Consider the following 18,637-nt stretch of genomic DNA (forward strand, 5'->3'; position numbering starts at 1 on the left):
TTCAGTGGCAGGAAAAAGTAAAATCTTATCTGGCCCAAATAGCAACCTGTAGAAGGATCCACTGATGATCTAGACAAGGTCCTAGGAAAATGGATATCTGTTACTGTTGCCTGAATTAAGAAAAATTGAGCTGTTTTTTTAGAGTCTGTGCCTTTAATGTTGCCTTCTGCTTGGTTTGGCTGCTCTGAAGAAAAGTTGATGACAACTAATCCAAGGATCTCTGTTTATGTACTYAATTAACTTCAAGATGAAACAGTTTTGCTATGGTATAGCTATTTACTTAATCATACTTAAATTCRACAATCATAAATCCTCAAATCAATTGAAAAAAAAAAAGTTTAAAGTACAGGCTTTCACGAAGAACCATCTTGTTTTCAGACTCACTGTTAAGACACAATTGTAGCTTAAAAAGAAATGTTACCAGATCAATTAGATAGTTTCACGAACTACAGCAGCTTCACCAATGGGTCTAGTTGTCAAGTGACAACCTAGTTGCTTGAGTAGACGGTGAGGCCAGGCAGACGWTGTAGCAGGGCTGGTGTTGGGGAAGGTTATGTCCAGTCCTGCCCTTCCCTTCTCTGCTCCTCTGAGACATTCTCCTTTGCTGCCGCTTCCAGGAGGATCTAGCAGATACAGATTGGATGTAGAGCCCATATGGTCTTATCAGCCAAATCATGGGATGAGTTTGGGATGCTGGGGGAAACGTCCACTAGAGGCCACCACAAACGTTCTCTTGGTGTGTTTAAATGCCAGGGAAAGGGGCAAAAGGTTCACAGTTTTGCTGTATTTTCAGCAAAAACTTTGCTTTTTGTGTGCTGGTAAGTAGTAGCTTTGCTATTGATCTAATATACCACTTGCCCAGTATGTTACACCTGTGTCCGTGTGCTTTAGAAAATCGCTAGTGCCCAGTGACAAGACTATGCTCAGCCCTGCAGGTCCAGGAAAGACATTCTTACCTGGCCAAAAATTATTCCATCGCTAACTTTGGAAAGAACAGGAGATGCAATATAAAAACTTGCTTTTAAACCCAAATTGCAACACCTTAAGTCAAGGGCAAYGTTCAGCCTGTAAGGTAGGTCTCAGATGAAACCAACTGGTTGTGCTTGGGTTTGCAGCCATATATCCTATGCTGTGGCATATACTGACTTTTTTTCTTAATGCTTGTGGAAAAACTGTACAGAAACYCTGCCCTACATTAATTATTTGATGCTTTAAAAAATATTGCTAGAAGGTGTTATGTGATTTCCTGTAGGAACTGGATGAGACCGTTGTCTGAAGTGGTTAGAATAATTTCACAGAAGCAAAATGAATTGCAGTTTGTAGTTTTGGTGTTCAGTATAAGTCTGCAGAAATGGATCTTGTTGCTGTAGCATGTGCCCCTCTTTGCATACCAGAAAAAAAGAATTGGGGGTGATATGGGAAAGCAGCGTGCAGTGCATTTGTTGTTTTGGGGAATCTTTTGGATAATCTTGCTCTAGTTTCCTCAGAAAAAAAAATCCAGTGCACTGGTTCTACTTGTTCTGGGCCCTGCTAGGATGGGTTTTGCTAGTGGGAAATTCAGTGCAAGTTAGTCCTGAAAGAATAAGAAGAAACACGGCTCTCCTTCAGGAATGTCTTGGGAGTTCAGTGAAGTCTGGGCAAAGCTTTCCTGAACACGTGGATTTGGGTAGAATCTGGTAAGAAATGGCAAACTGTGCATTATGTTACTAGCTGTGAGCTTGATTTGGCTGGAAAACCAACATGTTGTCGGCGGCAGGTTGGGAATCTGGCTGCCGGCCCGCCTGCCCCCTTCGAGAGAGATGCTGTGCTAAGATCCTGGTCAGTTAGCGTGATTCCAGAGCCGTGGGAATGCAACAGGAATTTGGGGCAGGATGTGCCATGCTCGAGCTGAGCAGAAATGCTGCCCAGGGCTCCGTATCTGTAGGGAGCACTGTATGCATCTGTATGGAGCCCTCCACCTCCTGGGCTGCTGCTTTTTGGGRTGAAGGGCGCATTCAGACCTGCAGGAGCGCAGCAGGAGCCGGGAACCGCGGKGGAGCCGGGAACTGCGGTGGAGCCTGGAGCGGCCGATTCAGCCTCCTCACCCCCGTGCCCGCCCTGCCTCGCGAACGTGAGCGCYCTGCGATGGGAACCGGGTATCTGCAGCGGTCTGCGCAGCTCGGCAGCGTGGGGACGGTGCAAGCGTCCAGCTGGATCCTTACGAGAGGCTGCCCCACCCTGGAGAGAATGAGGKAGATCGTTCTCATTCTTGGCACTGCTACTTAAATTTAGTTCAGAGCATGTCATAAAAAAAAAAATAAAATAAAATAAAATAAATCAGATGTTGTAAACCATCTGTGGTGTCAAGAAAACTCCCAGCAGTTTTCTGGAGGAAAATTTTTAGCAAGTGAAAGAAATGTTGGTATAGATGTTGCAAAACCAGTGCCATATGGAACTGTGACCCTCTTTGCTTTCCATTTCTCTTCTTCCCTCTCTCTGCCCAGAAATCTGTAGTCATGAAAATGAGCTGCTGCGAAGCCCCAGAGAAACCCCGGAGCTTCCTCTTGCCCCGGAGCCCAGCAGACTTTCTGTCTCCACTGGCACGAGGCTCTTCTGCAAAGGACACTTGCCCTAGACGAGATCAAAAGCCCCCATGCCCCCGTGTCCTTCTCCGTGGCCCTTCAGGGAAGGAACATGAGATTGAGAGCACTGTAATCCTGCTTCATCCACCCAGTTTCTGGCAGTCATCAGTTTAGGGACTTGCGAAGCATCCGGTTGCATCATAACTTTTACTTTTTCATATCCACGTAAAAGGATGTGTTCTACATCCCTCTTGAACCCATTTAAATACTTGGCGTTTGCAGCAATCAGTAAGTTACACAATTTCACTCTGCCTCCTTTGGAAAAAGTATTTCCTTTGGCTTGTTTTCTTTTAAACCTGATGATTTCCTTGTGTGAGTCTCAAGTAGGAAATAATCATTCCCTCATCCCGTTCATGTTGCGTATGATTTTATGGGCCTTTCTGTTTCCAGCCTGAGGGTTCCCAGTCTGTTTAGTGTTTTCTTGCAGAGAAACTTTTCTGCATATCTGCCTACAAAGATGATCATCTTTGTTATCTTTTATGTACCCTTTCTAGTTCTCCTAGATGTGTCATCTTTGGGCTTATATGTTATTTTAAGTTTATTGGGAGTGACTTCTAGCAGCTAGCTCACTTCTAGATAGGATTTTTGATCTTTAACTGCATTTTTTTTCTGGTGTAGGCTTCACCTTTTCTCCGTTGTTTTTGTTGCGTGTCCTTTTGTGTTTGTTCGGTTGCATAATGCAATTCCTAGAATAAGGAGACACCAAGGGACACGGTTTAGGACATTGGTCAGTCAGACAGCAGGGCCTCACGAGGAAATTAAACAGTAACTTGGGAAGGCAGAAGGGAAAGGCTCGTTCCCCAGCGCTGCCTGGTCTTCCCTGCTTGTGCTTCCCTGCTTGTGCCGGGAGGCTAGAGGCCTCCTGGTTCCGCTTGCAGCTTAGCCTCCATGCAGAGCATGTTCTGAGCTGCATTTTGGTGCTATTAAAGCTCTTCTCAGATGATTTGGGAATGTGCTTCTGAATGGCAGCACTTACATGAAAATCCCTGACTGCACATTGCCTTCCTTGCTTCCCTCTAAGCATTGTCAGAGCTCAGTTTCATCCTGCTAAAGGGCAGCCATAATGAAATCAAAGGCCTGTCATACCTGTGCTTTGTTAGGTTCCACTCTTGGATTAAACCTCCCAGTCACGAGCTTTTATGTATATGTACATCTAGAGCCTTAGCCYAATTCCTCAAAATACAGACTCTTCAAACAAAATATGGCATAATCCAAAATGCAGAGTGTATCCTTGAAAAACTTAGGAACAGATATTGTAAAAGTAAGGAAGGAGTCATAAATCGGTCATAACATCTCAGTTCTGCAGTATCTCAACAGCAAACACTGAAAGAGAAGTTTCAAAGCTGCTGGGATCCCTGGTTCTTGAGAAAAGACAGCGCAGCAAAGTAGCCCTTTTTGGCAAGAGCGGTGYGAGCTGCCTTGGCTGGAGGAAGCGGCTTGAATTTCTTTCACCAGAGACCAGCTAGTTCTCAAAGGGTCGTTGATCACAAGCAGTCATTTTAGAAACAGGAATCTTCACAATAGTTCAAGATTGGAATACAGCAATTTTGTGTTTTATGAAATTGCTGTGGACAACGGTTAAGTAGCTAGTAAAATAGGAAAAGCACCAAATACACCCWTCTCCTGGAGCTCTCAAACCCCTGTGATTTGATCATCTCAGCATCAGCCTGCCAATAATTTCAAGGCTGGATTTAGCTGCACAGTACAATAAAGAAGTGAGCTTGAAAATCCTATTGGTGAGGTTGTGTTTCTGAACAGAAAAGAAGTCCTGGGAAGCCTTGGGGTAGTCATTTTTCTAGGTGTTTCTCTGTGTAAACAGTGGCTCGTATTTAGCTCGTGTAGATACTAGGACACTGACTTAATCACTTATATATATATGCCTTTCTGCCTCCCATTTGCCCACAAATATGTTTGCTCTGTCGTGCACGGCAGGTGCTGCTTTAAAGAAAAACAGCTGGATTCTGTGTGCCAGGTAATTCAGCTTCCTGAGGAGGGATATTTTCTTGTCAAGAATCATCCGTGTCTTGAAAAGCAGATTTATCTCTCTCTCTTTTTTTTTTTTTTTTTTTCTCTCTCTTTTTTTTTTTTTTTTTTCCACTCAAGACAAATTCTACCTGATGGAAACAAGATACCATGCCATAGTGCTTTGGACTTTTTCCGTACTTTCAACTTACTGAGTCATTTGACCTGGGTATCCAAATGACGTGGATGACATAACAAGTATTTATTAGAATAGCATCTAGACTGTTCTAGGCCCTGTGAGCCCTAGGACTCATAACTAAACAAAATCATGATACAATGTGGTCCATATGTTGGAAACAGAGGCCTGGATAAGGAAGGCCGTCTTCATCGTCTGTCATGAGGACCATGGCTGATGGCTCAACACGTAGCGAGCAGCAGCTCCCATCCCCTGCCCTGCCCGTGTCTCAGCCACCCCCGCCAACACTAAAACACCTCTGCAGTCAGGAGCCTCTCTGACACGTACATGTGTGTGGAGCAGTGGGCTGGAGAGGAGGAGCAGAGGAAGGAGCTGGAGGTTGAGGGGCCTGATGCCCAAGGCTCACRGTGGCCCTGGCCCCTAGAGGAGCTCACCAGCACCTGCCACACGGAGAACAACCTTGTGAGGCCACGTGCCCGACGAAGGAGCTGCCAGCTTCCCATAGAAATGACTACACGGTATTCCTTGGTAACCTATAGCTGTTTATGCCGCTCCAGAACACGCTCCCAGAGGGATGAAAACTCTCTCACTTTCCCCCCTCTGGCACACGGTCACTTTTCCACGCCTGCAGCTGTGAGCAGCGTTTGGATCCGGGCTTCTGGTTTGGTGTGGTTTGGGGCTCCCAAACTCTTCGGGATTCTCCCAAGTTTATGGCAGCGAGAGTCGCTGAGGAGCCGACTGTTTTCRTGTCAGCTCAGAGTGCAGGACCTCACGGCGGCCCTCACAAATGAAACGTTCACCTCACACCCAAATACCCGTGTTCTCCAGGAAAAACCACCTGTGGTTGCCCCTGCCCTCCCCAGAAAGCGCCCGCTCGAGCCTCTGCACAAGAGGCGACTGTAGCAAAGCGGTGTCTGGAGGGCTATAAATAGACCTGTATAAATGTGTATTGTCTGAATGATCTAAAATTAGGTTGCATCGATGTTTGTGCGTCGYTTTGCCTCTGCTGCAAGGAAGGAGTCTCTTCACCAGGGATTTAAGGTTGGGTTGGGGCTGGTTAGGAATGGGGGGAGCCTGTCTCGAAGGAACTTCTGAGGCAAATGTACTGGTTTTCTTAAAAAGACATATGAATTTGAAGAAAAAAAAAAGAGCAGCTGGAGGTTCCTGGAAAGTATGGACATATGTACGTAGAGTTTGTGCCAAAATATCAACTTTCTGCTTGTTTCCTTTCTTTCTTTTTCCTGTTTCAAGGGCATTTGCACCTTGAATGCAACAAGCGTTTTGTAAAAGATTTCCAGAAGGTGGAGTGGAAAAATCCCAGCCTGTGATTTGCCTGCGATTAAATGACATTGTATGTCCTATGCTCACGGAATTTTAATTCTTGGTCTCTAACCATTCTTTGCAACAAATAGCAGTAGCTCTGTATTTTAGATAAATTTGAGTGTTTCCTGATATCAGCTGGAAATATCTGAGCTGGCCGTTACTCATTCTATATAATGAAATAATGCTCTCTTGTTCAAATAACTTACCATTGAGTTGTGACGAGAACATAAATATTAGTAATTTCACAGTCTTCAGATCCCATCTTCACACCGCAGTGTTTTGTGTGGTGGCAGTTTATTATAATGTTTCATATTAAAAAATTCTATTATACTTGGCCTCTTACATAGTTAGCAATGGAAGCATAGAAAATAAGTTATTGTTCTCTTGATGAAATTGCAGTTTGTCTGGGAAGTAGCACTGTTTTTTTTATTATTATTTTTATTTTTGTCTCTTCTGCTGGATGTGCTTATGAAAATTTATTACTCCAATCCATATAAACAATGGGCCAGCACACAGGAGCAAAATGAGCTGTGTCCTCCRTTCTCTAGTCAAATCAAGTTGGAGACCTGGGGGGGGGTTGTTTTCAAGCCATTATTAGTAAGGCTCTATTAAGAAATGCTAATAACGTATCTCTTATCTGCCTACACACAGTAGGGGATTGTGTCAGTTGTATGTTAGATTTATAATAGCCATTCAAAGGAATATATATATATATATATTTTCATGTTGAGGTCTTTCAAGCACCTGAAGTTTCGAAGTGCTTGCTGAAAATCTTCCATAGGATTTTACACATGCTGRGAAGAGATATTTCAGGGGGATTATTTAATTGAAATCAGGGGGTAAGGAAACCCATGTTTTTAATTTCTAAACCAGTCTGTCAGTTTAACTCTTAGTTACCTCAGACACAATATTCAATCAGTGTTTGTATATTTTCTTCTCTGGTTTTATCAACCTTTTGATGCAGGTTTTTTTTWWWWAAAAAAAAAGTTTTTTCACTCCTATGATAGCTTAAGGTGCGTATCAAGTATGATTTCATGCACGGTGAATTGTTTTCATCATAGTTCTGCATGTGTGAACATATATGAGGCTGTGTAAATTGAGGTAAAGAACTTTTTTAAACAGAAGTTAAAAAAAAAAAAAAAAGATTATTTTCATACCTCTTTTTTTCATACCTCTCGTTAGCAGTAGATAGTTTTAGCCACAAGAGGGAGTGATGTTTATCTTTGCCAATGAACTTCCTAGCTTTAACTAGGAGAGGTTAACATTTATTTACATAAACATTTATTTACAAGGTTAAAGTTCTTCATTTTCAGTTCCTATCGTTGTTTTGACTTTTTTTTGCTGTGTCTTCTGGCAACATATATGAAGAACAGAATATAAATAAGATGTAGCAGAGCTGATTAGTAGAACTTTTACCTGAAGATTGTTAAGCTGTTTTGAACTTCATGCATCCAGTGTGCTTTGAAGGTTGACTTATGCCCGACTCTCACAATGGACAAGATGTTCCTTACTCCAGAGCATTTCTGTAGCAGGGTTGAAAGCTGGAGACACATCTTCTGTTTCTCCGGGAAGTTTGGTTATTTCATAGTTTACTAAGCAYAAGTGAATTAAATCAGAAAACAAACTATTTTCTCTTGCAGTTCCAGGCTGCTGGTGGCTTGTTGCTCTAGGCAGATGTAGCAAGTGTAGAGCAGGAGAAGAGAAAAAGCAAGAGCAAGTTATAAGTTATAACTAATTTTTAAAGGTGTATTACAAATAAATAATTTTGCTGGACTGCATTTTGCGTTGCGTGCCACGTTGCATTTGTTTTTGTGTGGTGTCTCAGGGTTTTGGGGCTTCTTCCTTTTGATGGTCAGCTAGAGTGCTCATGTGTAACACCTGCGTGATGCTCTCAGCATCATCCTTGCGTTTGGAGAATCCACAAAGTTGTTAGTACAAGGAGGTAGTGAGTGGTCACCTCCTAGGTTTGTGTGCTCTCTTGTTAAGTCCAAAAAAAATGTTTTGGGAAGAAAACAAGTGCGGAGGTAGCCCCCGGTAGTATGATATAGTCTATGGATGCAGTAGTTCCTGTTCCTCAAGAGGAACATAGGGCTTTAGGGGATAGAGAGGGGAGGAAAACAGCTGTGTTTCCCCTTCTCTATTCTTACAAGTATGCCTAAGCAGTGATCCACACTCTTTCCAAGGTTTCATGGGGGTTATACGGGCATAAATAAGGCAGAAATTGGAATGTTCTTTAGTATGGAGGAGGAGGGAACACTTATTTTTCATCTAGCGTAGCAGCTACGATCTGTCACTTCATAACCCAGTTTTTGCACAATACCAGCATCTCTGGACGTGTCACTTGTGAGCTTGTGCTTAGGCAGTTGTTTTCCTGCTGTAGGACAAACACAGTAACTGGATTTTACACATAAGCATAGAGCTGTGCTTGGAGTATGAAATGATGAAGAAGAAATGCACCTTTGGCATTATTCTTGGGGTAAGCAAGGCTAGAGATGATAGATTAAACTAGACGTTTCAGCAGAAGTTTAAGTATTTGTGTATGATAGAACTGGTGGCTGTGCAGGGTTTTATTACAGGCTTTGATCTATCATAAGAGTCTGAGTCTGGAAACTGGTCCTTTTCCCTGAACAAAGCTCTGGGTGCACATTTGACAGCCAGTATGACCAAAAATGTTGGAACTTACCAATGGGTGTATCCCAAAAAAGCCTTTTCGTAATGCGGCTGGAAATGTGCTTTAAATCAGCAGATGGCTGTACAGTTTTGATCTGTTTTTCTTTACATAAATATATTTTTTAACAAAAAAGCTTTTCACAAAACCTAGTTTTAGTGTCTAGTACTGACTGTTTTGATGATTAATTATTTTGCCATGTGTCTTGTTCCCTATCACAGCTTGACTTTTTCAGAGATATGTGGTTTGTTCAGTTCCTGTTCTCCCTTTTTCAGCCCATTCACAGGCAGCTGAACTGCAGTAGTAGTTTTTCTGTCCCAAAGATCCTTCTGAAAACAGGCTCCTTCCAACATCCCTGTGCTGGGAGATGTATCCACAGCCGCTTGGATATTGTGATGGGAACATGCTTGGATATTGTGATGGGAACACATTGCAGCTCTCATTCTCATAATGAAGACGGTAGTGAGAGGAAGGGAAAGGAGGCAAGCAGCCTATCTGTAAATTATCCATCACGGTCATGTTTGTTATATGAATTTGGAGTTTTCGAAGAAGATAGAGGCAAGCTAGGCCTGTAATATTTGTATTGTTTTTCTATAAAATATTAGACTTGATTCACAAACACGCCACTAGAAATTTTAAATAGTATTGTTTGGAGAATGTGGAAAAAAAAATAGAGTAGTGCTCTTCTAGAAATGGTTTGGAAATTTAGGAAATTTTTTTTTTAGAGGGGAATAATCTTTCTAGATAAAGAGAGGGAATTAATTCCAGCACTCAGAGCAAAATGTAGTTTAAAAGCTCAGAGAAATAAATTATTTGTGTTTACAGTGTCACTTTCATTTCACTGATTACCGAATCAGGGCCGCGTCTGCTCGCAAGAGCAGCGTCAGTCTGACAACTTGCAGCACTATTGCCCAAGAGCTCCGAGCGGGAAGCAGAGCCAGCAGTAAGCTTGGAGGAAACTGAGCAGCAGAGTTACCAGCCCGGGAAGCTGGCCAGGATCATGGAGACTAGGCTGCCTTGCAGAGCTGAGCGTGCCAAAAGACGCCYTTGCTCTTTTTCCTTTACCCAAAGCCATCTAGCACCTCGCTTTTCGGTCTCATTCTTTACGTGGATTGCTTTTAAAACCACTCTTTTTGAAAATGTATTTAAAATACCATTGATCTAAAAAGAGGACTTTTATAATAAAAATATAGATTTATTTTTCCCAGCCACTCAGTATTTTTGGGTATACTCACTTCAGACATGTTGTTGAAACACCAGTTGCAGGTTTTGGCAAATTCATTATTTATTCCCTTTGATCCTATGATTAGCCTAACTGATCTCCAGTTGTTGCTCAGAGGCACAAGGAGAAGTTTCTCTCAGTTCCATTTCTAGAGGAGTGAAAACTTGTAGGTGTTAAGAACATTTTATAGTGTTGCCTGGTTTAGCCTTGTTCCAGGATTTCATGGTCTAAAATCGATAATCTTGGTTTGTTCAATTTGTGTGGTGAACAGACAGACAACTGGAATGAAGCCTCAGATGCTCCATTGGCTAATCCATTCATCTAAACCCATTGGATTAGAGGTTATGTCTCCTCCACATGGGAAGAAAACTACCATCCCTTAAGACAACTTGCCCATAGTAGACTGGGGGCTTTAACCAAGATCTATGTTTGATTCCTACACCAAACCTCTTTTTCAGTTCTTACTTTTCTTTTTTTTTTTTTTTTTTTTTTTTTTTTTTTTTTTTTTTTTTTTTTTTTTTTTTTTTTTTTTTTTTTCTCTTTTCCTTTTCCATTGGGTCCCAATTTGGGTTCCCATGTGAAGTCTGGGAAGTGGTGGAGTGAGTTAGCTTAGATGTCATCGTTAATCAACATACTGCTTCTATTAGTATCCATTGGAGTTTTCCAGTTGTCTAAGGAAACCAGACCTTGTAACACTCTGAATTGCAGAGTTGATTTTGTACAAAGTTTAAAATACATACATATATATATATATGCACACACACACACACACACACACACACACATAAAGCCATAAATTTTCCCAAAGTTGATGCACTTGTGCTTATACTGCTGTGTTATTTTTTAGGACTTTTGGTGTTTAAACCTCCACCTCTTTGCTGTATCCTTCATTTGTGTGGAGATACCTTAGTGATGTGACTTTCCACTTAGCACAAAACTGCCCAGGTTCCTATGCAATCTGTTAGATTCACTCCAAGGGTGAGGCTATTCACATGTAGTTACAACAATAAAACATCTAATTCTGTGTGATTCTGTATGAATTTTGGAGTCCTTTTCATTTGCGTCGATGAGGTTACATGCCAGACTATGTTGACTATCCATAGATGTAGATTGACACGACCTCTCCAACTATATTGAGCAAGAGCAGGGTGGTCCAGCTCTGTCATTGGCAGGAAGTTTCATGTTAAGGCGAATTTTTGCTTTTGATGCAGAGGAAGGTGAATGCTTTGCATCTGCTCAGTGCCTGGCTATGAGCAAAGCGATGCAAGGGCACCTGTGCTGCAGGTGACTCAAGGGATGCCCTCTAAATAAAAGTATTTAACTCTTGGTTCATATATCTGGAAAAGCAGGATTGATAACAGGATGATTGATACCTGTGAGTCCTGTTCCAGTAGGATGTTCTCTGATGCTGAACAGTGACGTGTTTTAGAAAGATGTAAGAGCTGGGACTCAGACTGCTGAAACTTGCTGAGGGTTTTTGTCATTCTTCCCTTGATCTAAGCTACCTTTGAGATGCCTGTCTGCTCCACTAAGTACCAGGCTGACATATTTTTAATTGTTTATTTTAGGGTTGCAGTTCAGGTTCTTAGAAAAAATGCATGCAAAATCAATACTGATTTTTGGATCTATTTCTTTGTAAAGCATTTGGAGCTCATTAGCAGAAAGGACTAGAAGCAACTGTGAAAGTATTAGGAAACAGCATTGTGCAACTCCAAGCATTTGACACGGACTGAGCGTCTTGCTGTGCCATTTGCTCTGTACGTGGTATCTGCCACCTCTTGTTGACTGATCACAGGATCACAGAATGGTTGAGGTTGGAAGGGACCTCTGGAGATCATCTAGTCCAATCCCGCTGCTCCAGCAGGGACACCTAGATCTACCAAAGAAAAATTTTCTTGTCTTCAAAGTAAAGGAAGTTTTATTCCATTTCCGTTCACGTTCAATGTTCAATCAAGGGGTTACTCTTAGGGACATTGGGGGCCTTGGATCTTCAAATTCCTGGCTCTGGCGTGGGGACATCCATGAGCCGGGTGGCTAAATGGAGCTTGCACAGCGAGCACACTGGTGCCAGCGAGGCTGGGTCCTGCTGTGCCCAGCAGTCCAGCCCAGCTCTGCTACACGCGCACACATCGGCCTGGTAACGCGATCCACTTCCCTGTATCCAGTCCTTCCCAGCCTTCTGGGAAACCAGGAATAAAGCTACTAGGGAAGAAGCTGCCTCCTATGGTTTTCATATAAATTGTGGGGAGGGGGAGTGTTGAACATATCATATGAAACCAGGTCAGAAACTTTGCCACGAAGCCATGTTTGGTGGCTGGCAACCCTACTGTGGGTCATGAGGACTCGGAAAAGCGGGGCTGAGGGTCAAGCTCCCAGCAGGACCTCTCCTTAAGACAGCACTGCTTAGGAAAAGGGCGTATGTAGCCCTGCCAGTGCTAATTTTCTCCTCAGGAATTTTCCATGGCCATTACTGCAGTTAGGAAACTCGCTGAGGGGAGGCCTAGCTGTCTCCTGCCGCAGTTCACCGAGCCTCCTCCAAAGCTTTCCTTTCTGCATAGACTTTTTTTGGGGCTGCTTCCTTATATATTGCTTTTGATTGCCTATTTAGCAGTCAAGCTGCAACTCCATGTGCTTGATTTGCTTTGGTTGTCCTCTTTATACAGTGCTTTCACATCCTGTATGAATAATATGTTTAAAATAGCCAGCTCCTATGGATCAGGAAATAAGTTGTTTGGAGTAACACTGAGCATCTCCCTCAGTTCACAAGGACTTTAGCAGTGGAACTGCTTGGTTTTGTTTCTGAAAAACACCTGTCAGAACCCCAAATAGCCTTTTTATATCAATGATTGTTCGTGTCTCAGTTTGTAGAGCTGTACATTTACAGTCTAAAGCAGAAGCTTTCTTCTATAAAGAAGAAAACAACAAGTATAGAAGAGCGAACTTCTATAAACAGCAAGTGTATCTAAGTTTAGATAAATACATTTAATTACTTATTTTATTTTTTATTATTTAAATTTTATTTTTTTATTATTTTTTATTTTATTTATTTATTATTATTTTATTTATTAAATACATTAAATACATTTCAAGAATATTTTTTTCCTTTTAACAAAGTAGTTCTGTATTTCTTGACATAAGGGTCCAGGGGACTCTTTTTTTTTTTCCTGCCAGCTGTAAAAGTTGTTGCAGCTCTGACTTTGTTCAAGGCGCCCCCAGTTGCAACAATCGTTATTCTGTGCAAAAATATTCATTTTTTCCAAAATATGACTCCCAAAATAGCTGCAATATGGCTGTGTAGTAAATTGTAGAATTGCCAGTCTTGATAAACCCTTTAAAATATTTTTCTCCTCCATACTACTTCAGAGATATCTTTAAAAAGTATATTTTTCAAGCAGCAGCAATAGCAATTGGAACCTATATTGTTTTCCAGTGAACTTCTAGTCCTCAGTACAAGGTGTTCTGTGGTTTAAATTGAATGCAGAGGTGCTGTTACTCGCCTTTATTAATATTTCCCTGAATTAGTCAATAGATATTAGAACAGAAAATAAGGTGTATATTTTCTCCGATACTTGTGGGGGGGTAACAAGAAATAAAAACATAACTTATTTTTACCTCTCTCTCAGTAAAATTATTATTATTTATGTAGTAGGTAGGTCATATTAGACTTGACTGCTTTTATACTAACACTAAACAAGGTGCCCTCAAAAGACCACACATCCCTCTTGCTGGACGGACATGGAAAGGAATAATGAAAAACGGATAAAAACACCCCCCATGGATTGTTTTTTGCAGGAGCAGTGGGCAACCAGGTGGGCAGAGCATTGGCAATATTTGTACTCATGGTCTTCAAGTACAATCCACTCATGAGAGCTCAGTGCTTGCARACTTCATCGGAAGTATCTGAATTGCTTGGAAAAGTTAGTCAATAATTTTGGGCAGAATGACTGCGATGTTGGGTGATGTTGCCTTAAGGGTCTCGTTTCAGAAGTGAGCTTCTCTAACTTGTGCTCTKCTTGACCTACTTTCTTCTCAAAAAAAGTGATGAGCCTGCTGTTATGCTCAGAAAATGATTCTGGGTCCCACAGGACTAGTGCCTTCAATCTGGGGAAAGAGATTTGTACTGGAAATACCACGAAAATTGAATCGTTGCTTTGCAGATAAGTTGATGTTTACATTTACATGTGGCACCAGTTAAAGATGCACGGCAAAGTCTTTAAGCATACATAAAAAGTAAATATTTTCCAGCTTTTTTTCCTTTCCTTCGTGTTTTACTGCCATGCAGTCCTCTATAGTGAGTGAGTTATGGTAATTAGTAATAGAAAAATCCCTTAGAAAAATGGGTTAAAAAAAGAGCCTGAAAGCCTGACTTATTTTTATATCAATAAAGCTTCTGTAATTTCTTGGCTGTCTTGTAGCTTCAGAGCAAATTCAGAGTAGCAGCCGAGTAAGTGTAGTGTGGGAGGGGTTCGGCTGAAGCATAAATTAACTGTATTTCATTTCCCCTTAATAAAGAATTTCAGTTTTTCCACAGCTAACTGTATAATCAATTTGCTCCCCTGCTGCCTCGCTAACTTGCTCTTGGCTTGCTTTCAATAATATCAGGCCCCTAATGAGGGAGATGGGCGGCCCTAATCACACAGGGGAGGAATAGGCAACCGTGCTGGAGCGTGTAGTTTAGCCGTGCCGAATTTTGCTGTGTCTTTTATCACTGAAGAGCTCAAATATGTTTCTCCCAGACATGCTCGACGCTGCCTTTTGTAGACTTAAAAAGCCGTGTACTCCTCCAGCCTCATTAATCATATTTCACTGCCTGGATGACACTAAATACTTAAATCCTATTCCGTTTTCCCGCAGCCTCAAGCYTCCTCGTGCTTCTTCTCTCCGAAGTTTTGCCTTGGAACTGGGTGCTGGTGTCGCCAGGATGCGCAGCAGCTCCGACTGAGCAATATGACACAATTTTGCTTTACCCTGCTGTAAAATTGGTAGTCAAAGTATACTTTAATTGCAGCATCATTGCACCACAAGCCTGGGAGAGATTATAGAGAGGGGAAAAAAATACAGTCTAACTGCTGGGTTTGTTTTCCCYGCCTTCGCCAGGCTTAGAAATTATACCCTGTATTTTGGGTTTGTTCAGTTACTCACTTGTAATTCCACTTTTTTTTTCTTTATTCCCCCCCCCCCCCATACACTTTGGATATACGAGACACAAGTTAAACATACAAGATAAACAAAGATTATCTTTAGTCGCAGTATTGCCAGACAAAAGCCTCTTCTGAGCTCGCAGTCCCCACCCCTGCATTTCTATTTCTGCTCCTCACTCTAAATGCTCTACTTCTGCCTGCAGATAATATTCCTGGCAGGGCTGCGCAAAAAGGAAAGTCTGTGTCAAGCTAAAAAACACCGGTTTGACTTCGAAATTTGGGGAGGTAGGACTTTGGCTTCGTCTTTGGATTGGGAATAATTAGGGGGAGGGGAGTGGGATTAAAGTTCAATTTTAGTTTTTCTGCGTCATTTGGGCTCATTTGGAACGGTGGCCATGTGATCCAGCGGCCTTCAGTGCTGCAGGAGGCTGCGGGGGGGAGGCTGAGCCCGGGCTGCAGGGAACTTAGAGGATAAAGAGTATCAAGTGAAAATGGTTTCAATTTAATTTTATGCTTTTTATTTTCCTGATTATAGATAAGTAACTATGCATATAGTAATATAGGTATGTAATCTTAAACAATTTCTTGCTGTTTCTGCATAGTGTTTTGGAATCTCATGTGTTCAGTGTCCTGATTGGGGGAAAAAAAAAAAAAAGCCTTTTTATTGCTCACTAGCAATGCAAAGTCAACATTGCTGCGAGGATATTCGCCTCTTTTCTGTGCTCCGAAGGTGTGCTTGATGAGGTTGTCATTCCAGAATATGTGCCCTGCTTGCGATGAAAATGGAGGGGGAAAAATAAAGCAAATGCATGTAATTGGGAAAATCTCTTGTTTTGATTTGTGCACTGGATGAGGTTTATTATTAATTCTATTGATACAATATATATCTAACAATGTATAAAATGGTCATTTTGTGAGGTGAACGCAGCCAAACCCCACAAAATCTGATCCTCATCTGTTTTGTTTGGGGTTTTGGGGGCTTTTTTTCTGTCGTCTGAACATCTATCATACACATACGGTGGCACAGGAGTATTGAAAAGCAGTCAGGCCTGCCCCGATGCCAGGATGTAGCAAGAGGGTAACAGGGCTCGTTGCCTTCCAGCTCTTTCCGACTCGGAGCTGCTGCCCACAGTGCTGGAGCTGTGGTTATTCTACTGCTATATTTGGGTTGTACCTGTTCRATACATCCAAAAATATTTTCCAAGAAGAAATCCCGCTGGCGCCAGCCTGGCACGGTGGCTGCCCTGGGTGGGAGGGTGCTGGTCACGGAGGAGGGCAGTGCCCCTGCAGGGAGGGCYGAGCCCATAAATGAGCCTTTTCCTAACACTGTGGGGAGCACCTGGAGGGAGGAGACCTTAGGCATGGGGAGATCCCAGGTAGGTGATGCCCAGTCTCCTCTGGTTTCATTTTGATGCTGACTGGAGTGAGTGTGTTCAGCCTCATCTTGTCGTTGGAGCCAGATCTCAGGAGTTAGAGAGGCTACATGGGCTTCAGCCTTGCATCAAGGAACAAGCTTGCATTGCCTTTGATTCTTTTGAGATTATACACCACAATTTCCAAATCCCTGTGTACAAAATTAAAGGTGAGAAGCACATGGTCTTGGTTCTGMCACTTCAGAAAGGAGAAAAAAATGATGCAGTTAGGGGTGAAATTTTATAATTCTCTCCATGCATGATGCATAATTGTCTGTATTACACTATTCTCACTCCAAAATTCCAAGAAATAACAGTGGCAGCGGTCAGCTGGTCTTCCTTCACTTTTTGAAGGAAAACTGCACCCAGCCCTTGGCAGGTCACTTCAGTTATGTTCATTATAAACTGGGTCAGAAATTGTTGGCGATTGAGGAATCTTTTAAAGGGGCCATGAAGTTCAGCCCTAGCTGAGGCAAAAGAAGTGCAAAACCTTGGAGAAAGTTAGGGACAAGGAGACTTGGAGGAAAGTTTGGTGGGATGTTTGGTGGGATGGTTCTGTGAAAGTTTGGTGGGATGTGAAAGTACCAACGTGGGAGTAGAGCAATGAATTCTGTGACTTTCTCCTTAGTATGATTTCATGTGGTTTGGGTGTTGGTTTCCAGGCGTGCAAATTTCTAAAATGTTGGTGRGAATTCCCATAAAAAACACAGCTACTGAGCCCTAGGTCCTAGCGACGAACACAGTCCATGAAATGGCCCAAGAGCTGCAGAGAAACTGCCTGACTTCCCCCTTCAGGCCTGGCCTCTGCCGTCCCAACCATGCAGATGTTATTTGACCAAAGGACTTTGCAAGAAGCAGCCCTTATCCACGGGCTTAGAAGCGAGAACCACAACTCCTTGCTAATTTACTGCCCTTCTCCTACCGGGGACTGAATASTTTCTGGCCAGGATGAATTGACTCAATCAAGAAACGCACCCGCTGCCAACCCCCTCCTCCATGTTCAGCCATGGCGCTTTATTTAATTTTCCAAACTCTCCTAACATTTTGACGAGGAAATTTGAAACTTGACAACTTAATGTTTTCCTTGCAACCTCTTAAGACCCTCTCTCTGCCCGGGGCCTCCGTCTCAGCTCGTTCCGAGCGGGTGCTCCCCTGTGCGGGCGGCGGGAGCTGAACCACCTTTCCCCGGGGAAAGGGGCCTTTGTGCTGCATTGCAGCAGGGCCTCCCCAGTGCAGCCCTCGTTGCCCATTAGGGGTCGACCTGCTGGAGAGCAGCTYCACGGAGAGGGACCTGGGAGTCCTGGTTGACACCAAGTTAACTATGAGGCAGCAGTGCCCTCATGGCCAAGAAGGCCAATGGGATCCTGGCCTGCATCAGGAGGATGTTGCCAGCAGGTCAAGGGAGGGGATCCTGCCCCTCTACTCAGCTCTGGTGAGGCYGCACCTGGAGTAYTGWGKGCAGTTCTGGGCWCCCCAGTGTAAGAGGGATGTGGAGCWYCTAGAGAGGGTCCAGCAGAGAGCTACAAAGATGATTAAGGGAGCAGAGCATCTCTCGTATGAGGAGAGACTGAGTTGGGCCTGTTTAGCTTGGAGAAGGGAAGGCTGAGAGGGGATCTGATTAACATGTATAAGTTCARGAAGGGAGAATGTAGGGAAGAAGGGGCCAGGCTCTTCTCAGTGGTGGCCAGTGACAGGACAAGGGGCAGTGGGTGTAAGTTGAAACACAGGCAGTTCCATCTTCATGGGAGGAGGAACTTCTTCCCTGTGAGGGTGACAGAGCCCTGGCACAGGCTGCCCAGGGAGGCTGTGGAGTCTCCTTCTCTGGAGATCTTCCAAACCCGCCTGGATGCCGCCCTGTGCCTCGTGCTCTGGGGTCCCTGCTCGAGCGGGAAAGTTGGACTAGATGATCCCTAGAGGTCCCTTCCAACCTTGAATACTCTGTGATTCTGTGTGACCATCGTCTCTGTGCTACTTAAAGTCTCCTCCAAACTGCTGCCTGGTGTCACCCGCAGGGCTGCTCTGGCAGGCTGCATTTTTCTACTTTCTTTAAAGAGTTTTAGCCTCTTTCTGGACTTTGGCTGTGTTCTCCCCC

Source organism: Nothoprocta perdicaria, unplaced genomic scaffold, assembly GCF_003342845.1.
Source record: "Nothoprocta perdicaria isolate Ctin4 unplaced genomic scaffold, notPer1 scaffold_162, whole genome shotgun sequence".
Classification (NCBI taxonomy): domain Eukaryota; kingdom Metazoa; phylum Chordata; class Aves; order Tinamiformes; family Tinamidae; genus Nothoprocta; species Nothoprocta perdicaria.